The sequence below is a fragment of the Caretta caretta genome, chromosome 2, assembly GCF_965140235.1.
Source record: "Caretta caretta isolate rCarCar2 chromosome 2, rCarCar1.hap1, whole genome shotgun sequence".
NCBI classification, from domain to species: Eukaryota; Metazoa; Chordata; order Testudines; family Cheloniidae; genus Caretta; species Caretta caretta.
The window spans coordinates 87,472,329-87,488,571 of NC_134207.1; positions in this window are offsets into that span (position 1 = coordinate 87,472,329).

The window sequence follows — 16,243 nt, forward strand, 5'->3', positions numbered from 1 at the left end:
ACACCAGAGCTTGCACCTTTTGAAGTCTTCCACCCTTACGTTCCCAGGGAGGGAGTCAGCCTCGCCAACCTGGCCACCACCCACTCTTTTTGAAGCAGTTTCTGACCTCCTTTCCCCCTCCCCTCCCGGCATAAAGTACTGCTACCTTCCTCCAGCAAGCCCAGACAACTTCCCTGCTGCTTCAGGTTTGGTCGTTACTCAATTCCAGTTGGTGAAATAAGACAAAGAAAACTAGTTCAAAGCTACTGTAAGAAACATAACTTAAGATTGGATAAACTGATAGAATAAACATGGATTGTAGGGGGAGTCTTCCCTAACTTATAGTAGAGGCCACAGATTTCAGACCTTGCTTGATTCTTAAATATGAGCAAGATCTATACAGTCAGCCATTTTTGAAGAAAAACCTCTTCCATAGTGGTAGTTATGAGTGTTTCCTTTCAGGAAATAGAAAAGTACTCTTCTCATTTTTAGTCTGATTCACTGATGCAGAAAAGGGAAGTGAAATATGAAGCCCAGTATTTACTTATACTCACTATATGGAAGAAAGTGTATGAAATTGCAATTTGATACCCCTGTTGCTTTGAATTTCTGTTTTTCAGCTCTAACATTTGAAGTCTTTATAATGCACAGACACCTTCTGAAATCAATAGTATTCTGAGAAAGAATAATACCACGTATGATGCTTCACTAATTATGTGGGTATTACATTTCATCTGCCTGCCCTGAAATCAATAAAAGTTAGCCAACTTTAAAAGAAAAGGGTATTTTTACACAGATCAGCCATGCCTTAAAGCTCCCCTGGCAACTCTTCCTTGTTCTTTTAACTCTCACAGCTGCTTAGAGTTTTCTTGTCTCATCTTGGACCACGTCAGCTTTTTATGACTCTTCCATGTTCTGATTCTCTCTCAGTTCATGCTAAACAGCTATATTGACACATTAGAAATATACACACAACATGCATGCATGCAGATACATGGTATTTTTAAAGTCCACTGTTTACAGAATGGAATGGTCCACCTATTAAGCTAGTTGCGTGGGGTCAGATTTAAAAAGATATTTAGGCACCTAAAGATGGAGATTGGCACCTAGTGGGATTTTCAGAAACACTGATCTGCATTTTAAAAAATCTTTAAAAATCTGTACCCACTGCCTGAAAAGTTTAATTTTTAGTAATGGGGAGATTATAAAGCGTTATAGGCTCAATCCTATCAATGAAAAACATGTGCAAAAGAGACTCTCTGCGCATAGCTTGCCCCCTCCTGCAAAGAATGAGGGCTAAATTGCTTCCACAGGAGCAGCTTTCCTTCCCCTAAGCTCTGCAGAGGGTCTGGACTTTTGTCCAGGATCTCTGACCAGGGAAGACGTGAGCAGTAGGCAGGATTGGACAGGAGGAGGCAAGATAGCCATGAGGCTAGGGAATGTATATTATCCTCCCAAGCAATGATCTAGAGCTCAGGAAGGAAAAATTATATAACCTGGGGCTGTAACATATTTCTGTGGCCTCCAAACTGTAGGATCCACAAGAGAGATCCTGAGGATCCTTGCCTACTGTGGAAGCCCTATTAACATGACTGCATTGGAGCCATGCTGCCAGGGACTCTGTGTGCGTATGTGTGTGCACATGCCTGGATCGTATCCATACCAGAGACCTAGAACTTGTGCAGAGACTCAGGACCTCACATGGATGGCCCAGAACCCTGGGGGATCCGATCCACAGGGCTTGTAAGTGAGCCCCAGGGTTTGTCCATGTAAGCTCTGCCTTTCTCCTTACACTTAGGGAGAAGACGGACTTAGGAGGAATCATCAGAAGGAAAAGCTGAGTGAAATTTCCTCCTTGTTACTGCCTCTCATAAGATTTCCCATGAATAATGTAAACCACGTCTCCAAAGAACACAGTACATCAAGGCAAAAAGCAGGTCATATGGGTCAAAGGCAAAGTATTTTTGAATGTTTATTTAAATATAAAAAAGAAATAAATGGACTAAAAAAAAGCAGTACAATTTCATTATGAAGAGACATTTGATAAAGAGAGAGGCTTGCCAATCCACTTTTTTTCAATACTATATATGTGATGAAGGGTAGTTCAGTTTCCAAGCATAATATTAGTTGTATATATCAGTTCTTAGGCTAGACATTTTTCCATGGCTGAAACTTCCCAGTTCTGACGAGCCATCTGTCCAGTGTTTCTCTCCAGTTAACTGTTAATCTGAGCAGTTAATAAGACAAGGCCAGATTCTGGGAGGTGCTAAGCACTTTCATCTCCTGATTGACTGCAAAAGCATTCACCATAATGGAAACTGAGGGTGGTCAGTGCCTCAAATGACCAAACCCTAAAAGCAAAACAGTATGTTTTGATTATTAGAAATAATATCATCTGCTCCTAGAAATGCTAGAGCAAGAGATAATGCCAAAGACTTATTCTTAATTAGATTGATTTGTCATTCTGCAAAGCAAACAAACCCCTTTAATATTTGTGCAGTTCCACCCTACAATAAACATCACTTACAACCCGGCTGCCCACAGTGCCTCCAAAGTGTTCATTTTGAGTAGAACCCAGTTGACATATATCCCTATGTTAGCTATCCAGAATTACACTTGGTACTCAGAAATAGGACTTGAAAGTGTATTCATATATTTACACAATTTAAAGCAAAATATGGGAGCACATATATTAGTATCTCTTTCCCAGGACCCAGTTTGAACCATTTTGGTTTTGTTCAATAATAAGCCACTTATATTTTAGCCAACAAGCCTTTAGCACTATTTATCTGAAAAAGCAACTCCAGTTTACCAAGATAATGTAATAATGCTTTATTATTATTTTGCACAATGTATTTCCTGAGTAGAATATATTGCCATTTGGGGGAGCAGTTAAATTTACATGTCATAAATCATTGTCTGAGTGTGAAGATTTTATTAGAGTAGATTAGCTGGGATATTTGAGTCATTCCGTTTTTAGCTCAGATATTAAAACTTTCTAAATGTATTGGGAAGACAAAAAATGTGTTATGTTGGGGAGGGAAAGCCCATCCCATCCAACATATGTAGCTATCTTAACACATATCTTAATATCTTAATTGTGTAGCCTGAGCTGAGTGGAAAATTGGTTGTCAGAGAAATAATTTGGAATACCATTCCTTAGGATACATACAAAAAACTTCAATTTCCAACACATATTCCTGAGGATACACATGGAACCAAGAAAGAACTTTAAATTAGGCTAATAAAAGTAATAGGAGAAGTGGGATATGGTTAATCCCAACTATCTCTCTGTAACAAAATGCTGTTAAATTTTATCCTACCAGCCCGAATAAAATTAGAGGAATATTTTGAAGTCTCTTGAGGAATAAAGAAGAGCATGCTACTGGGAGAATATCAAACAAATAATTTAGAGTAGGCGGACTATGCATTTTCAGAGTATTAATTTGAGCCACCCAGGAAAATATGAGCATTTTTCAATTATCCATTTTCTAAATTACTGTATCTAGCTGTGGAATATGTGTGATGTTTGAATAAGTTCTGGCTCCTATCTGAGATTTTAATGACTAAATATTGAATAAAATGCTTGTCACTTATAAGGAAATAATTCTGAACATAGAGCCATTTTGGATAATAGTAGTATAATTAAGAAAGACTTGAAAGGCTGCCACAAAAAAAGATGGAGAAAAGTTGTTCTCTCTTGCCACAGAAGTCAGGACAAGAGGCAGTGGGTTCAAACTAGTGCATAGCAGATTTAGATTACATTTCAGCAAAAACTTCCTAACTGTAAGAACAGTAGGACAATGGAACAGACTGCGTCGGGAGAAGCTTCTTCACTAGAGGTTTTGAAAAGGAGGCTGGGTTGCCATGTGTCTTCCACGGTTTAGACCCAACAAATCCTGCATCTTGGCAGGGGATTAGATTTGATTACTCTTGTGGTCCCTTCTAACCCTATGATGCTATGGGTGTATCAGTTTATTTTAAACCTTGAGACTGAACCTAATAAATCACAGATTTCTATTAAGTTTGGCAAAAAAAATTATAGAATTCAGGAGCCAAAAATAAATCATATTCTTCTTACACGGAGCAATTTTATGCTCAATATGGCCTGTTTGAATATCTGGGATATCATAGTATTTTGAACTATTTGGATAAATGCTTCCACAGAAATAGCAAACAGGCAACACTACCTGGTGGTACGTCTGTAGAATTCAAAAGGCCAGTGATTCAGATCCATTTAACAATCTCTTAGCAGTAAGAAAAGGAGTACTTGTGGCACCTTAGAGACTAACCAATTTATCTGAGCATGAGCTTTCGTGAGCTACAGCTCACTTCATCGGATGCATACCGTGGAAACTGCAGTAGACATTATATACACACAGAGACCATGAAACAATAGGGTATTGTTTCATGGTCTCTGTGTGTATATAATGTCTACTGCAGTTTCCACGGTATGCATCCAATTAAGTGAGCTGTAGCTCACGAAAGCTCATGCTCAGATAAATTGGTTAGTCTCTAAGGTGCCACAAGTACTCCTTTTCTTTTTGCAAAGACAGACTAACACGGCTGTTACTCTGAAACCTCTCTTAGCAGTCTTTGTAAGAATAGGCCTAGGCACTTCAGTCAATTATTGTGTACCTCTCCTCTCTCCCTCCCCCTCAAAAAGAAAAACTTGTAGGAAACACCTATGTTCTGCCCCATCTAAAGATCTTTCTGCATCAGGGGAAAGAACGACATGTTATTTGATCAGACAAAATGGCAGAATATTAAGGGCTCTCCTGTTATTGAAGAAGTACCTTTTTAAATAAAGACAATTGGCCGCTGTGTATTAAATTAGGGAGCAAATCTCCAAAGCTAGTGCTTTACACAATATTTTAATGTTCAATTAAAGAGAGGTAGTGTGGTGGGTTGCCTGCCGCACACTAGCCAATTAGAGAGGGCCGTAGGGAGGCTGTACAAGAGGCAGCCAATTAGAGAGGGGCTGCAAGAAGCAGCCGATCAGGGCTGGGCTGGCCCATACAAGAAGGGCTGCAGGGCAAAGTGGCTTCAATAGCTGCCCAGAGCCCAAGGTGGAAAGATCAGGCTCCTAGCGGGAGGAAGGAGTGCCAGCACCCTGGGCAGTGCAGTGCTGCTAGCAGCAATTGGGGGAAAACTAAAGATGGCTCTGGGTTGGTTGCAGGAATTTTCAGGCAGTGGCCATGAGGCAAAAGAGAAGAGAGTGCTGGAGGCTGCCAGAGGCTGCCAGGAACTGGCCCAGGAAAAGGTACTGAGAGGTTGAAGGGGATACAGCACGCGCCTGTTATCTACAGGGTCCCTGGGCCAGGACCTGGAGTAGTGGGTGGGCTTGGATCCCCCCTCCTCACCACTGAGGAAGTGGCCAGACAATTGACTGCAGTTGCCACTGAGGGAAGTTGGTGGATAGAGGACTGCAGTTCCCCTGGAAGGGCGGGAACATGGAGTGTGGCACAGCCGGAAGACTGTGTCCAGAAGAGGACACCGTAGTCCCTTGGAGTGACATGCTTCCTGTAGCAGAAGTGACGGCAGTCAAGACACCAACCTGTGGAGCTGATCTGCAAGAAGACCAGCAGGAGGTGATAGTCTGGTGAGTTGCAACCCATCACAGGCAGGTAGGAATTAGAGTTTTTCTTATCCTTCCTTAACTGAAATATTAGCATATTTCATATTTTCAGGAAGTATACCTTAGTTCAAACCAACAATAAAATTTCCGTCATAACTGGCACAAAGAGTTTATATATATTAGGGCTGTGTTGATTAATCACAGCAATAACTCATGCAATTAACACAAATATTAATCGTGATTAAAACAATTAATTGTGATTAACAGCCATTTTAATCAGTAGAATACCAACTGAAATTTATTAAATATCTTTGGATGTTTTTCTACATTTTTAAATATATTGATTTCAATTACAACACAGAATACAAAGTGCACAGTGCTCACTTTATATTATTATTATTATTGATTACAAATATTTGCACTGTAAAAATGATAAAAGAAATGGTATTTTTCAATTCACCTTATACACGTACTGTAGTGAAATCTCTTTATCATGAAAGTTGAATTTACAAACGTAGAATTATATACAAAAAAACCCCATTCAAAAACAAAACAATGTAAAACTTTAGAGCCTACAAGTCCACTCAGTCCTACTTCTCATTCAGCCAATCATTCAAGTTTGTTTACATTTACAGGAGATTTACAGTGCAGATATTTGTAATAAAAAATAAATATAAAGTAAGCACTGTTTACTTTGTATTCTGTGTTGTAACTGAAATCAATATATTTGAAAATGTAGAAAACATCCAAAAATATTTAAATAAATGGTATTCTATTAATGTTTAACAGCGCAATTAATTGTGATTAATTTTTTTAATCACTTGACAACCCTAATATATATATATATAAACAATGATTAGTTAAAAGCTTTCATTTAAAGAGAGTTGGTGAATTTCATTAAGAGCTGTCTTTATAAAAATAGGTCTATCTAATAATGTTTGGGGTATCAGAATCCTTTATTACTATACCACTTTAGATCTCTTTATGATCAATTTAGAGACAATGCTATTTTTCAATCTCAGCCCTTTTGAGAGAGCTTTTAAACCTGTTCCCTGTGCTGTCAAATATTACCCTTCTACACAAATTCACTGATGCTCGTTGAAAGAGAGCCTTTCAATTTTCTTCAGCTTCAAAGAACTCCTTTAAACTTGGACAGTTGTTTGACAGAAACCTTGTTGCCTATAACCTTATTTAACATTTGTCAAAATGTCATTGTTAGAGTATTGTCTATTAGAATGCTGATGCCCTTTCACCCCGGATAACTCTTTGTTTCTATGGCTGCATTGTTAACCAAAGTGAAACAAAATCAAAATCCTTTTAATTCTCAAGTTGTTGTTCTAATTCTTCAGAAATTACAGTTTCTGGCTGAACACAGAGGTACAGACTGTCCCCAGTGCTCTGATAATATCACAAAATTGCTTCTCTTTGTACAACAATTTGTAGCACAAGTAATATAACATTATCTAATATATGTGGGCCTGACCCAAAGTGCATTCCTATCAACGAGTCTTTCTATTTATTTCACTGTGCATTGTATTGGACCTCACACTCCTGATTCAGCCAGGTATTTAAATATGAGCCTAACTTTTTTTATGATTGTCTTGAAATAAGACTGTTCACTGATTCCACTCACATGCTCAGAGTTAGGCATGTGTTTGGGTAACTTGCTGAATTGGGACCTAAATGAATACTCATATAAGAAAATAAACGCACACACATAACGTAATGATGTTTATGTTACAAAGTACTGTTGCAGAAGAGTGAGAAAATGGGCTCCCTTTGCCCCGTCTCCTACCCCACTTCAATCCCCATGCTGGGGCAGCCAGTAAACCAGTAACTGACCATATATTTATAGGTATACACACGATTATTTTTTTTAGTGATGGTGGAAGAGCACCACTTCTTAGTTCAAGCCCCAAACCATCCTTAGCTCAAGCCGAAATCACAATATAGAAGTACTACTGAGAACCCAACAAAGGTTCTGTGGTATTGCACACTTAGCCATGCTTTTACTGAAAAAGTCCCACATTGTTGAATGTCTCAAGTCTCTTTTTATTGAACATAATTCCTCAAATGTATTTTGCTGTGGTCCTCTGTTGGTTTTGCATTAGCAGAAAAAGCTTCATCACATGCCTAAAATTAGGGGCGGTGAGATGACACTGCATCTAATCAGTTTTGACATTGTCTCTTGGAGCTTTCATGTATCTTCTGTTCCTCAAAGCTTAAATAAAAAGCAACAACCACAGCAAATTCATAGCAAAGTATAAAAAGCTACTAAGCAGCTAATGTGGTATACTTTAGTCATGCTGACTCACAGGTTGAGCCTTGATTATAAATGTAGACATTTTATCTTTAATTGTGCAATCAGAGATGGGCAAAAAAAAATTGTGAAGACGTGAAAGCAAATGGAAAATGTATTTCTGCCAATTTTCAATAAAGCTAAACCTTGTGAAGCCTCATTAAACTTTTTCTACAAAACCAAAAGTCATTTTTCATAGGGGATAAATGGTTTTCTCTGCAGAAAATGTCAAACTTTCTCAAAGACAATTCAGAACGTTCGCTTGAGATAAATATATAAAAATGTTACTTGTTCCCCAGAACAAATTTGTCAGTTTATTGATGGTGGGGAGTGGGGGAAGGTTTTTTACCAATGACAATGGTATGTATTTGCCTATGACCACTTTAAAAGATCTGTTTTACACAGCTCTAATTGCAATGTTGCAACCCTTTTGAATGCATTTTCATGGTCTCAGTGGTATTTTAGTGGTACAGTGAATATAAGATAAGATTGTTCCTTGCACTACATACCTGCATACTGAGGTTAGGAAATATGACACTCTCTCCCTGCAGGGGTTACACACCTGGCAGTGCAAGGTGGAGAGAAGCTTCCAGAGACCCAAATGCTCCTCTCCCATGCAGGCAGGTGTGGAGGGGCAGGGTATAAGCAGTGCAGTTGGGCCAGTGTGACAGGGGATGGAATTTGCAAGTGGTTTAGGAAAGTAGCAGATTACTTCCCCCCGTATAAGAGGGGAAGGGAGGTCAGGCCTCCAAGAGTCACAATTCCCAACCTAATCTGCTCCTGAAGCAACAAAACTGCACACTGCCCCTTACTCAAAAGAAATTATAAGCGTATAATCTAGCCCATTAGAAGCATGTATTATAAAGCATAGGCAAATAAATAATTTGTTAGGCTTTTATTTTTTGTTTGCTTCATTAATGCATTATTTAAATTTAATATTGTTTTTGTTGTGTGTGTATATATGACTGGCCCCTGCTCTTTCTGAACAGAATCCTTTCAAAAGACCTTCTTTGTTCACTTTAGCCTCTCAGTAGGGAACATTGCCCCCTTTAAAATCGTCACTTAAAATATCTTCTGTACACAGTTATCTTTTAGAGCTAGGAGAAAGGTTTGTCATTTACAAACTTACTAAATAAAACCAAAATTAGAACATAACTGATTGTTTATGAGACAGTTCTGGAACATCAGGTTTCAAAAGACAGTGATTACAATAGTGAAGAGCTATGCATATTTGTTTGACGATAATCATAAGTGCATTCTATTTACTATTTTTGGTAAACATTCCACATGCAAAAGCCAGTCAATTCCTTGCCTGGTGAGGACAGACTTTTATTTCTCTCTCGTTAACAAGCTGTGGTGTACTAAAGAGACAGTACATTTGAAAATAAATCATTCCGATTTCAGATCATTTTGAATAGATTTCTTCAAAAGGTTGTATTTTCTTATTTTTCTCAGTACAATCAAGGTTTCTCCACTCATACCTGGTTGAAATCAGATCATCTCAAAATTAGTCTACTGGAGCTATGTTACTTGTGAAGGACAAAGAGGACATTACAGGAATTATTATTCTCAATATTTATAGTGCAGTAGCATCAAGTGGATTGGAGCCCAGTTGTGCTAGCTAGACATTGTACACTGTAAAATTAAAACATGGTCCCTCCCCCAAAGAGTTAGTATCTTACAAGAAGTATCATATATGCAATGTATAAAGGAAGTGCCAGCTACCATTATCTAGGCCTCAAACTAGTCATCATTACACGTCTGATGTTTTTTATTTTATTTTTTATAGGCACTGTGGCAAACAGGAGAGAATTGTAGACCTACAGATCAGGTCAGGAAAGGTGTTCCTTATAAACAAGGCATTGTGGAAGAAGGCAAATATGACTGGATATGAAGATGGGAGATGGGGCTAGAATCATTGCTGGAATAGAGGTAGCTGGGGACAGTTAGGATATAGATTTTCAGGCCTGCCTGTAAAGGCCTATACTTTAAGAATTTAGGTATATGTTTATCATTTAGCTAGTAATAGAGGTATACAAGAAAGAATCTGTGTAAGGGCCTTCTCTCACTGTGACAGTCTGAGGCCCTGTTCTTAGGCCAATGCCTTTGGCTAAGCAGCAGAGGCAGCCATAAGCTGGGAAGCGTATGGTCACAGCCTCACATTCCAAACTAGTCAATAGGGCTGTTAGAAAAGTGATCCGATCTATCACCTCCAGAGAAAGGGAAGAGCCTAGAAGATGTAAAAGGAAATGTAGTCTGATAGTTTTCTGTCTGGTAAGAACTCACTTATCAATAGACACAGCTGGGAAACCCTTATGTCTGTATAGATGTAGTTGTGAAATCCTCACTTTTGTATTGTTTTGTCATTATAGTTCTCACTTTGCTATTGTTTATTTGCATGGTCTCTGTCTGGTTCTGTGATTGTTTCTGTCTGCTGTATAATTATTTTTGCTGGGTGTAAACTAATTAAGATGGTGGGATACAATTGGTTAGCTAACCATGTTACAATATGTTAGGATTGGTTAGTTAAATTTCAGTAGAATGATTGGTTAAGGTATAGCTAAGAATATTGATATGTAAATTAGGGGCAAACAGGAAGTAAGTTGGGATTCGAAAATAAGGAAAAAGGAACTTGGATTTAAGCTTGCTGGAAGTTCACCCCAATAAACATCGAAGTGTTTGCACTGTCGGACTTCGGGTATTGTTGCTCTCTGTTCATGTGAGAAGGACCAGCGAAGTGGGAGAGTGAAGGAATAAGCTCTGTAATAGGGACATATGGTAAGAGACAAGGCTGGAGCAGTTGGGAAGGCCCAGTTATGAAGGGCCTGAAAAGTCAGAACAAGAAGCTAGAATTTGATAAAGAGAAGGAAGTGGAGCTAATGGAATGGTTCAGAGAGAGGCGGTGATCTAGTCAGAGCAACTGGTAAGGAAGATGATCCTAGCTCAAGTAGCCATCAAATTTTGATATACCAAGGCTGAGAATGCTGTAGATGCAAACTCAGAACATTACAGACAGGAATATTTGGTTTACTATCAAATTATTTTCCTGAAAACAGCTTGGTCACCAATCTGTTACATCTGGGACATGTCCTTCTGCATGGGTCTGTGGCAGTTCTAAAAGCTAAGAATAAAGAACCAGTGAGAAGAGTTCCAGCCCCTAATAAAAACTCCAAACTGATTCTTCCAAGGCTGAAAACATTTAATTTAACTTAAACATAAATCTTACCCTTTTAGAAACTTATTTATATATCCCACATATACTTGTTAACAAAACACTGTCTAAATTGAGGTATACTCTAATGGTGGACATATTGTTCTGACAAAAAGGAATAATAATAGTTTGGACTAACTTATATGCCACCATACATGCAAAATTAACTAGTTACTTAAAAGAAATTGGCAGTCAGGCAATTTCCACACAAGCACATCAAAAAGAGTTTGTATGAATCAAGCAAGCATTTGGAAAAGCAGGGCCTGTAAAACCCTATTCTTCCCCGCAGATTCTTCCCTCTGATTCATTTAAAAGGAAACGGGTTGTAGGCCTGGTCCTCAGCTCATATAAATCAGCAGGGCTCTGTTGAATTCAGTAGATCTATGCTGACATATATCAGCTGAAGATCTGGACCTACATTTTTTAGGAGCTCATCTGTGCTAAGGTCCTACAGGAAATGTTATTTTACTTCAAAGGTCTTCGTGGAAGAACACTGATATGGTCAAATTATTTTTTCTGCAGGCTGCATGAGAGAGAATAACTTAAGCATGTTAAATACAGATCCAAACCTGGCAGATGATCAGTCCTGTTTGTTTCAGGTTTATATCCTTTATTTGTGAACCTTCCCTGAATTGGACTGTGGATGGAATCATGACTCATTCTGAACTAAAATGTTCTTCTTAATTGCTTGTGTTCATTCTAAAGTTTTAAATGCACAACCGTGAAAATGAGAGTATTTTTAGGCCATGATAAGATGAAGCTTAAGGGCTGCACTCATGAACTGGCTAAAATTCACTAAAATATCCATGTTTATCAAACAGTAATTCATGGTGATAATCGTGTAAATGTTTGAAAGTTGCATCTAATTATTAACATTTTTTTTTCCTTTTGGCATTTTATTTCCCAGTCTAAAATCAATAAATAAAATTAAAAGGCAAAATACTTTCACCAATCCATTATATCAGAGAAATAGCCAGCAATGAGTTTCTTTATTAAGTATTGATGAGGACGGTACAACAAAGAATAATTTACAAATTCCCCTTGAAATAAAATAAATTAAATAATTAAATTTTGCAACTACAGTTTTATGCTTCAACACAGAGAAGTCTCCTCAAATCCTGAAGATATCAAGAGCCCTTTATAACCTTTTATAAATATAAATTGTTACTTTACAGATCACTTTACTGGCTGTGTGTACGTCTTTGCCCAAATACTGTACTTTATATAATGAACCCTCAATTCTTCTGGAGACAGAATTCCTTTTGCACACACAACCCTCAGATGCCTAAATGAATTACCAGGGTGTTGAAGTCTGTGGGAGTCACAGGTGCTCAGGCCCTCTGACAATCAGGCCAGTTTCCAAAGCTAAGCCTTTAGCCATCCAAGAATTTTTTAGACTTTGAATAATATACTCTATAACTGGGATGGAATAACTTTATCAAGGCTCAAGGTTCATTGAATACTTTATCTCTCTCAGGTATATCACTAAAGCTTTGTCTTTATTAGAAAAAGTTGTTGAATTTAGGTAAGGGTTAGCTAATATATTCATAAACACTTTCCAGAAGAGGGGAGTGTGATGCCCCCCCGGGATGCAACCTGGAACTGGGGTACAGCTGAGCCCTCTGTTTTACCAATCTGGGTTCCCTGTCACACTGTGACGTTGTGACAAGCTGCAAAGCCCTCCAAGATTGCCCTCACACCAACATCCACAGGCAGGGGCCACACCCAGCTGTGTTCATGAGTGCTCTGGCCGGCCACTCATGAACTAATAAGAGAGAGGCTACCACCAGTCAGGAAGTAGAAAAAATACCATGAACCAGATAAAATAAATAGTGAACAATCATGCTCAAAGTAAAGTTTGTGAACAATAAACAGGCTGAAATTTGTTTACCTAAAATATTTAGCAAATATTTGTGAATAATGACAGGTTTCAGAGTAGCAGCCGTGTTAGTCTGTATTTGCAAAAAGAAAAGGAGTACTTGTGGCACCTTAGAGACTAACAAATAAGCTTTCATGAGCTATAGCTCACTTCATCGGATGCATTCAGTGGAAAATACAGTGGGGAGATTTATATACATAGAGAACATGAAACAATGGGTGTTACCATACACACTGTAATGAGAGTGATCACTTAAGGTGAGCTATTACCAGCAGGAGAGCGGGGTGGGGGGGGGAGCGGAACCTTTTGTATTGATAATCAAGATGGGTCATTTCCAGCAGTTGACAAGAATGTCTGAGGAACTGTGGTGGGTGGAGGGTGGGGAATAAACATGGGGAAATAGTTTTACTTTGTGTAATGACCCATCCACTCCCAGTCTCTATTCAAGCCTAAGTTAATTGTATCCAGTTTGCAAATTAATTCCAATTCAGCAGTCTCTCCTTGGAGTCTGTTTCTGAAGTTTTTTTGTGAAGAATTGCCACTTTTAGGTCTGTAATCGAGTGACCAGAGAGATTGAAGTGTTCTCCAACTGGTTTTTGAACGTTATAAATCTTGGCGTCTGATTTGTGTCCATTTATTCTTTTACTTAGAGACTGTCCAGTTTGGCCAATGTACATGGCAGAGGGGCATTGCTGGCACATGATGGCATATATCACATTGGTAGATGTGCAGGTGAACGAGCCTCTGATAATGTGGCTCATGTGATTAGGCCTTGTGATGGTGTCCCCTGAATAGATATGTGGACACAGTTGGCAACGGGCTTTGTTGCAAGGATAGGTTCCTGGGTTGGTGGTTCTGTTGTGTGGTGTGTGGTTGCTGGTGAGTATTTGCTTCAGGTTGGGGGGCTGTCTGTAAGCAAGGACTGGCCTGCCTCCCAAGATCTGTGAGAGTGATGGGTCGTCCTTCAGGATAGGTTGTAGATCCTTGATGATGTGCTGGAGAGGTTTTAGTTGGGGGCTGAAGGTGATGGCTAGTGGCATTCTGTTATTTTCTTTGTTGGGCCTGTCTTGTAGTAGGTGACTTCTGGGTACTCTTCTGGCTCTGTCAATCTGTTTCTTCACTTCAGCAGGTGGGTATTGTAGTTGTAAGAATGCTTGATAGAGATCTTGTAGGTGTTTGTCTCTGTCTGAGGGGTTGGAGCAAATGCTGTAGAGCTTGGCTGTAGACAATGGATTGTGTGGTGTGGTCTGGATGAAAGCTGGAGGCATGTAGGTAAGTATAGTGGTCAGTAGGTTTCCGGTATAGGGTGGTGTTTATGTGACCGTCGCTTATTAGCACCGTAGTGTCCAGGAATTGGATCTCTTGTGTGGACTGGTCCAGGCTGAGGTTGATGGTGGGATGAACAACGCTTCCTCAGCTCTCGTCCCCTAATGCCCCTACTCAACTTGTGCTACACTGATGACATCTTCATCATCTGGACCCATGGAAAAGAAGCCCTTGAGGAATTCCACCATGATTTCATCAATTTTCCAACCCAGTGGAAAACTTCCCATTGATTTAAGTGGGCTTTGGATCAGACCTTTTAAGATCCCTGATAATTCAGCCTTGTCAATGCCATGGAGATATATAATGTTATTAGTTGGTCCAGTTTAAAATAATTAAACATTAAATATTCACAGCCATGAGTTTTAATGTTACATTTTTAAAACTGGAATTTTACGGACAGATTTTTTTTTAAATTGCTAATAAAAAGTCAGCATAGGAAGTAAACTCTTATATGTGATTCCATTTCTCAATTACTAGACTCTTCATATGGCTGAAGAAAATCACCCTGGCCAGCAACTCCAGATGTTTAAGTATGTACTGAAAGTTTCTGGAGCTCCTTTTCTAAGTATCTGAGAAACATTGTATCTTCAGCACATTGACATACAGATGCACTGAGGTGCATGAAGTGTGAGAGGCACAAGACAAAGACTCAGAACCTTTGTAATTTTTGCAACTATGTCTTTCTTTCTTTCTTTCACTGTTTAATAATTACTTCACAATGAGTTGATAATTCAGAACCAGTGTATGACATACTAATAACAAGTTGGCAACTAAAAGGTAATTCTCTGTCACATCAATACAATACCTAATGCAAAATCAGACTTTTATAAAACAAGTAACTTTGAAGTCTGGGTGATGCAGTGAGTTACTAACTTCTCGCTTCCGAAGGGACAAGTTCCAATGAAAATAATCTTTGCATTTGTATAGCACCTTTAACTGGAGGATCTCAAAGCTCTTCACAAACACAAGAAAATACTGCGTCCTGTAAGTGGCAACAGTTCTTTCTATGCAAGGCGTTGTGAGATAGATAGTTCAGCCCCACTGTCAGATGGAATGGTGCACCATTGTGAGGAAACATGATCTTCAGCTGCAGAGGTAGGGGAGAATCTGAGGTGAAAAGGTGGGTGAAGAAGCAGAGTGATAGGTGAGAGGAGACATTACTGAATAGCAGGGGAAGTATAAAAAGGGTGAAAGCATCAAAACAGCAACAGGTGAAAAGAGGCGGGGAAACAACAAAATATGGGGAAGTGGAGGAGAGAATGCTGCTAAATCCTATAAATGGGAGAAGAAAAGGTAAAGAGTTTTCTTCTCTCAAAGAAATAAAAAAGTAGAAATACAGTAAAAGGGGAGAAAAAATCAACAAATAGCCAAAAGAAAACAGAACAGAAGGAGAGGAAGAAAATGGAGGCAGGAGACCAAGAAGGAGAGCAAGATAGATGGAACAGAAAAAAAAATAATAAAAGAAAAAGCAGTGGGGAAAAAAAAACACATGTAGCTTTTAGATTAGCACTGTAATCTTCATGTGTATGGCATTCCCTATGTTTTTAATATAAATTTAATTTGGTTGTGGCAGCCATGATGCTGCAAAAGGAAAAAGTGCAATCTGAGTGAACAGACCAATGATTTCCACCCACCTTCACAAAACGAATTCACACTCTTCTTCAGGCTTGCCTCTCCTTAATAGCAGCTGTTCAATGTGTTTAGTGATGTTAAGATCTAGTCAAGTGTCAGCCATTCATTTAAGACCCGCAAGTTATGTGATTGTGAACAGAGACAATGCTATATGCAACAATTCAGGAAGGCTTCACCTAAATCCCTGATCACAGCATTTCTGAGTATACTACTGCAGACCACTATCATGTTGAAAAATGTCATAATTTATTATACCTATTGTAGGTAAGCTCTATGTAAGTAAATGTAAATCAATATTTTTGAATAAGCAATTATGATGCAGATTGAGCATCACGTCAT